Raw genomic sequence first — 9,403 nt, 5'->3', positions numbered from 1 at the left:
ATTTTCATGTGAGCCTACTCAAGCCCTACAAAGGAGAGCCACCAAATGAACCAATTATTGAAGACCCTCCCGAAGTTGTAGACCAAGAAGAGGTGCTACAACCCAAAGCTATCCTTTGGCATGAAGACAAGATACTATGACATGGTAAGATTATCCGACGGTATCTTATCAAGTTCAAAAATTATCCTTTTGAAGATGATAGATGGATGCAAAGAATACAACTTAAGGATAGTATGAACCTTGTCAATGCTTACAATGCTACATTAGAGTAAGCAAATGTACAAATTTCTTTTAAATGACCATGTTTTTGTCTTATAAGACTAGTTCTCTTTTTAATTGTGCACAAATTTTAAATAGTATGCATGATTAGAATCATGTTTGTGATGACAACGTCTCTCAAACATGAAGTAGAATTTGTTACTCTACTTTGGGAGAATGAAATGGACTAAAGAGCAGACATGCTTGCGGCAGCTATGTCTCCCAAGCACCAAATGGATTAGTCATCCATCTTGGAAAGATGTCGTAGGGTAAAAAGGGATCCTCTACCCGCTAAGTAAGATTGATTAATGACTAAGGCTTTATCTCTTCTATCTCATAGTCGAGACGACTATGAATTCGAGAGAGAGGTAATGTCATAAAATCTAATATCTAACCAACCCAAATGATTTTCTCATATTAAACTGATCATTTAATGTGGGAGAATAAACGGGAACACGGGTTAAGATATAGACATGTGCTTATAGATCTATCTCAACACGGGGCCAATGGTAAAGGGGGCCAAATGAGAGATGGCCTATCAAAGAGCAAGGCTAACAAATGGAGCATAAGACATTAGGGTTAGCTTCATTGAAGACCTTAGGGCAAGGGGCTAAAAGCTCGCCTATAGGGGGTTGGGAAGAGGATCCTGAGTCTAGTTCCCTAGTTCTTACACTGGTATCATAGATAATTTAGAAGAAAGGGCGTGGTCCTTTTTGCATGTTGCATGTGCATGAGGCGACAAGGTGAGGCGTGAACCGCTCTACACAGGAAGATCTGCTGCGCCCATTGCCTAGGCAACCCCGCTTGCGAGGAGGGAGGTGGAATCGTCACCTGCGTAAAACCGGCTGATGGCGGGCTTGAACTGAGCGCAAGACCGAGCTGCACCTAATTCGTCAGTGGGTCGGGCAATTTTGATCAAAGCAGGTGGTAGCGCTTCTTCTTCTCTCTCCCGGTAGCTCTGTAGCAGCACGCCATCACCCACTTCATTCTCCTTTTCACATGAAGTTCCCTAAGGCCAACGACCTTGGGCAAAGTATCTAAAGAAGGGTGCATGCCCACCCCGGCATACACCCCCATACAATCGACATCTCGGCATACACAGTTACCTTCAAGCATATACGGTTTGGCACGTCTGCAAATTTTAGACATCTTTTAGAGCTCTGTAGATTCTGAAAACCAGATTTTGCAGTTTCGAAAACTTGCAAATTTTCATCGATTTTGCGATTGGATAAGATGCAAACCCAGTTGTCAACCACTATGAATTGATCGGTGCTTTCAAGTGCATCCTCGGCTTCAAGTTAATTGTTGATTTCACGGTTGCTTGGGATTTACAATCCGGCTTTGAATTCGGCGTTTGGTTCCATTGAAGGCATAATTATTCAGTTAATTATCGCAAACTGCTATGACCTCTCATTTCGAATCAGGGTTTAAACACCAAAAATTTCGGATCACAAATTGCAGACGAACATTTGCAAGATCATTCATCAAGTCTACATTCGACGACTTGCAACTTGCTGGACTGCACACGATGCGAGCAAGTTCTTTGGGACGCTCCAATTTTTCAATACCTTCAATTTCATCGGCAATTTGGAGTTCACCTTCTATACAAGAGCAGGTGTAATTAGCACGGCTAATCAACGACCTCTGCTACAAGTTTCTGCATTCAGTGCGCATTTCTGTACTCCAAGGTATTGCTTTCTCTTTTGTTCGCACACCACGTTTTTGCCATGAGTGCGGAAATTGATGATCAACACATGTTTGACTTTGAATACTTGGAGTCACCTCCACCTGTGGATGTCGTGTGGCCGGATACTGTCACGGAGGGTACCACAAGGACAGATAATGCATACCCCGACAATCTATCTCCTCTTCCATAGAGTGTGTTTGATATTCTAGAGGATGACAGTAACGTTCCAGATGCCTGGGAGTTTATCACTCGACAGGATTGGCAAACTTTTGATGCCCGATTTCGCAAGCTAGTTGTAAGGGTCCAAAAATTGGCTACGCAAGTAGAAAATCTCACACAATTAATTTACAAAATGCTACCAGAAGCAACCCAAGGGGTTGTCAATCCACCAGTTATGACCAAAGAGGTCCAACATGTCCAAAATAATTCGGTTGTAGGAACAAATCTGGTCACGACCAACATGGTCAGGGAGCGACTACCACAATCCGACTTTCAACGTGAAAAAAGTAAAAAATTATGCTTTATTTGCTTAGGAACGCATCCAAAAAAGCAGTGTCCACATGTCTAACAACGTAAGCATGATGCATTAGTTGGCGATTTGACATAAACTCCAGTTTTGGTGCAGGGCACAGTAGTTATATGTCTTCATACACGCATGTGGCTTTTCAGAGTATTGTCCATTTTTTGGCATTGGGTAGTGTTATGCACCAATTTCTTTTCTGCAATAATCATTTTTGCTACGACTAGTTTCATAATCTCGGCGTATACAATCCGTCGACAACATTATAAGATGCATACAAGATCTGTGCATTAGGGTATACGTGTCACAATATGATTTATTGTGAACCGCCAAATGCTTAACCAATTTCATGTGCAACAAGGCTTCTAAATCATGTTACCATTGACTTGCAGTCAAGAGCGGTGGAAACCAAAAGTTTACCAGTCCAATCAGTGCAAGGCACTTCTGGTGTTAATCTTTACATTTACAACTGTCACGGTGGCCATGGGATTCCATCTTTGTATGCAAGGCATGCTACCTAGGTGGTATCAAGTATGTTCTCACACAATCACTCTGTCAAGAACAATATTCATTACGAATGGTTTTTGATTGCTGCCCAAACACAACACCACTAAAAGAACCTAAAAACTCGGACTTAATTCAAAGGCAACGTTCTATCATTAAGTCACACTGTTGTCGTCACAACCACATACAAGATAGGTGGGTCCGTCTGTTGTTTTTCTAATCCCTCTTTCGTGAGTCCTACTAGAAAACTGTTGCATGTTTATAGGATAAGCTGCACGTTAGGCATAAGAAGCATAGGGGCATGGCAATCAACTATACACGTCATAGTCGTATAAGGACAATTCCTCAGCCCAACATGCTCTTTTCTCTCTCAAAACATAATGAAAATTTTTTACGAATATTTTGATACATGTTTTGCTCGTGAGTCAGCCTGAGCCATGGTGCTCTCACTCTTAGCTAGTAAGTGGTCAAGACGCCACTCCAATTCTTCTTCATCAGTTTCTCCATTGAACACTAATTTGTTATTCACATAAGGGCTATGAGCCACACAGGCTAAGAGCCATTGTCAAGACCTGGGGTAAGACCCAAGGCTGGTATTTCTTGGGTGATTGTTCTCCAGCTTGAAGAGATCTATCCCTTGGAGTTTCCATTGATGTTACTGGCCAAGCAAGAGTCTTGCCATTACAGATCTTTTGGATATTTTGTATGCACTACATGTTTTGGTGTGACGATGGAGTTGAGTTTTGAATGAACTCCACTCGTATAGGTAGATCTATAACACGGCGTATAGATGCAGCAATCAGTTGAGACATCATGGCTGTCCGTATGGCTAGGTATTTCACTTGTGTGGATCTCCTGCTCTCTCCATAGCACTACGAGTGTTTATGGCAGCACAGTTTTGGGGTAAGACCCGGCGGATGATTGCTAAATCACCCCCACGTCATGGAGGATCACAGTTTGATCTATTCTCATTATACTTTCAAGGAAAGAAGTCCGCAATATACCACGCGGTAGTGGGACAAATTCAACTTCTCAAGTTTATTCCAATCATTTTGTATACGGTTGACTATATTGGTTACTGTTACCTGCTAGTTGAGCAGTTTCTACAAAGGGTCTTATCAAGGGGTTTGACCATGTAGATTCCAATCAACAGGTTTGGATTGCAAAGGCAACACCCCGGGTTTCCAGTACAATGTTGCTTGTTCTCTCAACAGGTGGACGACGTGCTCCTCTGTATCTGAATATAGGTAAGTGAACATTCAGTTCAATCTCCAGGTACGCTGCACGCACCTATTGATTTGGTGTTATTCCAGTTTTTGGTATGCATTGCTTGTTTTTTTCAAGTCGTTTAAATACACTTGAATATTTTAGATCCATGCCAAGGGCATGTTGGAACAAAGTATTTTGGGCCGTAGTGTCCAGTATACATTATGCTATTATGAACCCACTTGTCGGGTTCGATTTAGCACATGTTCGCATGGGATACAACATGATCTAGGAACTCAAGGAGTTCAGTTTAGCCAATGTGGAGCAATGATAATGGCGGTCCCTCTCACTCGCGTCGTAGAGTGTTTGTAGCATATCGAGTATATGGCTGGATACTCATTGGTTGAGTCATAGTTTATCATCAGTCATAGAATACTGTCTGTAAGTGATTGGGGGCCAGTACCTCACTCTTACTATTGCTATTCATCAAGCGTTGGATGGGTAGCTTACAAGTATTTTTTGCTAAAGGATCTGCTAAGAGCATACGTTAGCACAATGCATTTCTGACTCGGTGATTCTCTCCCTATTCTAGAATTTGCTTAAGTAAAGTTTTTTCAACTTTGAACACCTGTTGTGGTGGGGTTGGATATGGTTTCAATAGTTTCATAAGTCAAGGATGTGCTGACAAAGTATGTTGGCAAGTAAACTTCATTCGGGATGAACATGTAGTTCTTTGTGTTCCAAACTATTCAGAATTCTGACGTGAGGACACTCCCTATTCTATCCCTCAATGCTATGAACTTTTCAAGATACTCACTCAAGTAGGAAATCTGGCTCACAACTACATGGAAAGTTATGCCAAGGCTTTCTTGCATTATTTTAGTACCTTCAGAAGAAATGTCATGCCAAGGGTAGGACCAGGCACGGCCAAGGGCCAAGACGGACATGCAGTCAAGGGGGTCCCTATATTTAGCAGGCCAAGGTTCTATTTAGGGCATGCCTAGGTGGTGATTAGCATGTTCTAGTTCCCTCTGCCTTACACTAAAAACTGGTTATGTCTTTGGATAACTCTTAGTGGTTACTCCTTTCAAGTACTCAAGTAAGTTACAAATTGAGTTACCAATTCGATACAAGTGGTTGCAAAAGGACAACAATGTTGAAAATCAAGATGTTGCTCTTGGTTTCATTGAACCTCCTCACTACACCAATTATCAGACATTCAGACAACTGGCCCATGTATAGACGTCAATAAAGAAAACATCAGTATTCTTAAGAAGATAGTACTGCTTGTGTTTTCGAGGACGAAAACTCTTCCTTAAGGGGGAAGTAATGTCAGGACAAGGGTCAAACCTAAGGGCTAGGGCAGTCATGGACTTCGGCCAGGGGCCGGGCTAGACCGTGTGGACAAGGGATCCGTCTAGGGCAAGGGGCTAGGAGCCCACCTATATAATGGGGGGTTGGGAGGAGGATCCTGATTCTAGTTCCCTAGTTCTTACACCGCTCCTTCTCCAAGCAAGTAGAGAGGTTGAGAGCCTACACCAACACTCTTGGGTATGGAGTGCAAATCCAACCAAGAGCCATGCTTCAATGCTTAAGCTTGCCATCTTCTCCATCTTCATTACTATGCTATTATGTATGCTAGCAAGAACAGTGATGATAAGTGAGGAACTTATTCTTTCTCCTATGAAATGTTTCTTCTTCCTCTTCCCTACCCTCATTCCATGTTGGCTCTCTCCACCTTCGAAGGTGTTTGAGGTCTTGGGATAGTTAATGCTTTCTTCAAAGTTTATGTTATGCTTTTGATACATGAATCTTTCCATCTTCATTGCATCACGTAGGTCACAAGGAACACCAAGATTGTATTGTAACAAGTCTCTCTTAATGGTAGAAATCATAATACAAATACCTATTGGAGGGGGGACCGGGTCCACATAAATCCGGTCCTCAATTGTTGTCATGTTCTCTAAATTCTCTCTCTTGCAAAAGTAATGTTCAGGCCAAGTTAACCAATTTCTATGTTTATGTTGCTATCTTCAATTATGATCACTTGCTATGCTCACAAAGTAATTTCTCAAAAGTACTCTCATTAATTTTTGCTACTCTCAAGCTAATAGGCCAATTTCATTACAACGGAACCAATTTATCTCCAATATAATATGTTCAACATAAGATATTCAAAAAATCCTTAGAAGAAACTTCAAAGTTACAAGCATCCATATTTGTGTATATCTATAAAATCTTATTATTTGTTTGCAAACATGGAAGTTGAGTTCATAAATACCAATTACGGTTCCCACATAGCCAAGATCTTCATCGATAGGGTTTGAATCTCTTGCACTTGCACGTGATTGTTGCATAAAAGATGAAATAATTCTAGAATTTTGAGTAACGCGTCGTTGATCAATTTTGTCAACTCGAAGGTGTTTTCCATAGGCCCACATGTTGCCATACACAAAAACCTAAAAGCACAGAGCAAAGTACATAAACTCCAAGTAAGAATGTTAGAAATTCAAACAACTTCGTAATATACATTCATAGAGTAATTCAAACAGCTTCATAAATATACTTTCATAAAAAAATTATTACTTCTCTATCACAGCCAAATCCAATCTCTCTCCATTCATCAATGATGCCTTCTCCTTCCATAATTCCATCTTTGATACTTTTAAAGAACCATGAAATAATGGATGGAGGTTCAGTCTTGGTAGATTTGCGAGCTCCTTGTCTTTTTTGTGAGTTGCAAAGTTTCTGGTACTCTTCGACAAATCTTTTAATACATTGTGAGTTGTAAATAACAAATGTGGATATGTGCAAGTGTTTAGCAGCTGTGAGCTTGTGAGGGATACCCTTGCCACATAACACCTCATTTGACAATGTAGGAGACTCTTCCATTGTCCATCTTTGAGGAGCAGGTATGTCAACACTCTCAAGGTACTCTGAAACGTAATACATGCACTCTCCAAGCACCCATCCTTTGGCCATTGAACCCTCTGGTCATGCTCTTTGGCAAACAATCCCCTTTAAAACTCCCATAAATATTCTTTCAACCCAAAACATCCAATGAGTACTAACAACACCTGCAATCTCTATCTCATCCACGAGATGAATGAGCACGTGGACTTGGATATCAAAAAAGGATGTCGCTAACTCTTTCTCTGCCAATCAAAGGATCTCAATGCATTCTCTTTTCTTTTGCAGTATTGACCTTGTATCAATCTCCTTAGATGTTATCCATCTATACAAAAATAGAAGAACAATGTGAAAAATGTTTATTAAAAATACATATACAAACATTCTCAAGATATACACATAATTTTCTAGCTTCCTTAAACGATAGATAACATCTCGAATACCACTTGTTAACCAAACATCAAGAACAAGGGGCAGATCATGCTACATGTATCAATTTACAATCAAATTAGTATCTCTTGGTTGGAGGAAAGAGTTGTTACGATTAAAAAAATATTGGGTTACCTTGATGAAATTATGCCAATCATGTGTCTTCAAGTTTGAAAAACTCGTGTCATCCATAGTGAATATATTCTTCGATGAGGCACCATATCCCGTAGGTGTGCGGATAGATTGTATTTTTTTGATTAATTGTGTCAATCTCTTTGGAGGTAAGCACCCATGGTGAAGGTGCATATTCTTTTCGATCCGACTCTTCATCAACATGGGACCATCAGTTGCGTTTGTAAACTTGATCTTTTAAGTCATTTTGAGCTGCTTTTGTGTCTTTCAAACCAATAAGATGTTTCCACAAAGAGTAGCCTACATTTTTGAATATATGCATAGGATCAAGAAGATGAGCGATCTTCAAATCTTCCAATACTCCAAAGAAAACCATACAGAGAGGGTCATCCTTGAGATCAATCATCATCTCCGTCGCTTGTAAGCTCTGACTCTAGATCAATAATGGGTTTTTTGTCGTTTAGATATATATCTCGATATGTCATCCGTTTTCGACTCTCAACCTTTCCATTGAAATGTCTAGTTTGTGTGCTTCTACATAGAAAATGATCTTCAGGTAAGAATCGCATGTGTCGAAGGTATATATTTTTATTTAGCTGCTTACTATACGTAGATTTCAACCAATTTCCACATGAGGAAAAAGCTTTATGACCTTTTCTTGAGCACCCTACATAAATAGTGAAATATTTAGTATGGCAATAAAAAATAGAATGAAATAAAAAAGTGTATCTGTATGTATTACCTAAAATGAAATCAGTACTGGCACAAAATCCGTAGCCAAAAAAGTTGTATATAGTCCATGCTAAAATTCCTTGCACTCTAATCTCCTTTCATTTTCCGGTTCTGACATATCAAGCATGTCTATGCCTCTCTACAACTCTTGGAGGTCATCAATTAGAGGTGCCAAGTATATATTAATGTTTTTAATTTGACATTTTCTTGGAATTATGAGAGACAAAAGTAAATGCTCTTTTTTAAAACAAATAAAGGGTGACAGATTGTAGTTAACTAGAACAACAAGCCAAGTAGACCATTTACTTGAGCGCACGAAGAATGGATTCACATCATCAAAACAAATGTCCATTTTAATGTGTCGTGATTCTATTTCAAACTTAGGCCATTTTGTATTGATATGTTTGAAAGCAGGGCAATCTGAGGAACTTCTCATAATCCCATCTGTACTTGCATTTTTTCTCCCCAGTCCATAAGTCTTGCTAAATCTAGGGTTCCAAATATGTGTTGTATATGGGGGTGCCAATGGAAAATGTCAAAGCGACTTACAAGGGATCTTTTCGCTCATATCTTTATAACAAGATGTTTTACATTTTGGACATGTTTCATTCGTATCTTTATAATAGGATGTTTTACATTTTGGACATGTTTTTTTTATTTTATTCATTTTCATACAAAATAAAATCATTGGGACATGCGTGTATGGTGTTGTAATTGAGTCCAAACTTTCTCAATATCTTTTTCACTTCATCTCTTCATGTAAGAAGGGCGTTGTTTGAGGGTAAGAACTTTTGAGATAGTAGCTTACAACATATCGAGCAAAGACCACATACAAATTAAGTATTAAAACATTCAAAAATATTACAAAAAACATTGACAATGGAGAAGACATTTACTTTAATAGTGCAAAAACGGATGCATTACTCCAAGCATAACAATTGAAAAGGTTCAAAATAAGCAAACTTGCGCTTAATTGTGACAAATTTTCTCCTTCGTAGATTTTCTCTAATGCTTCCGCTCCAAGA

Source organism: Adiantum capillus-veneris, chromosome 18, assembly GCF_014529385.1.
Source record: "Adiantum capillus-veneris isolate H3 chromosome 18, ASM1452938v2, whole genome shotgun sequence".
In the NCBI taxonomy this organism is placed as follows: domain Eukaryota; kingdom Viridiplantae; phylum Streptophyta; class Polypodiopsida; order Polypodiales; family Pteridaceae; genus Adiantum; species Adiantum capillus-veneris.
This window is presented reverse-complemented; position numbering follows the sequence as displayed.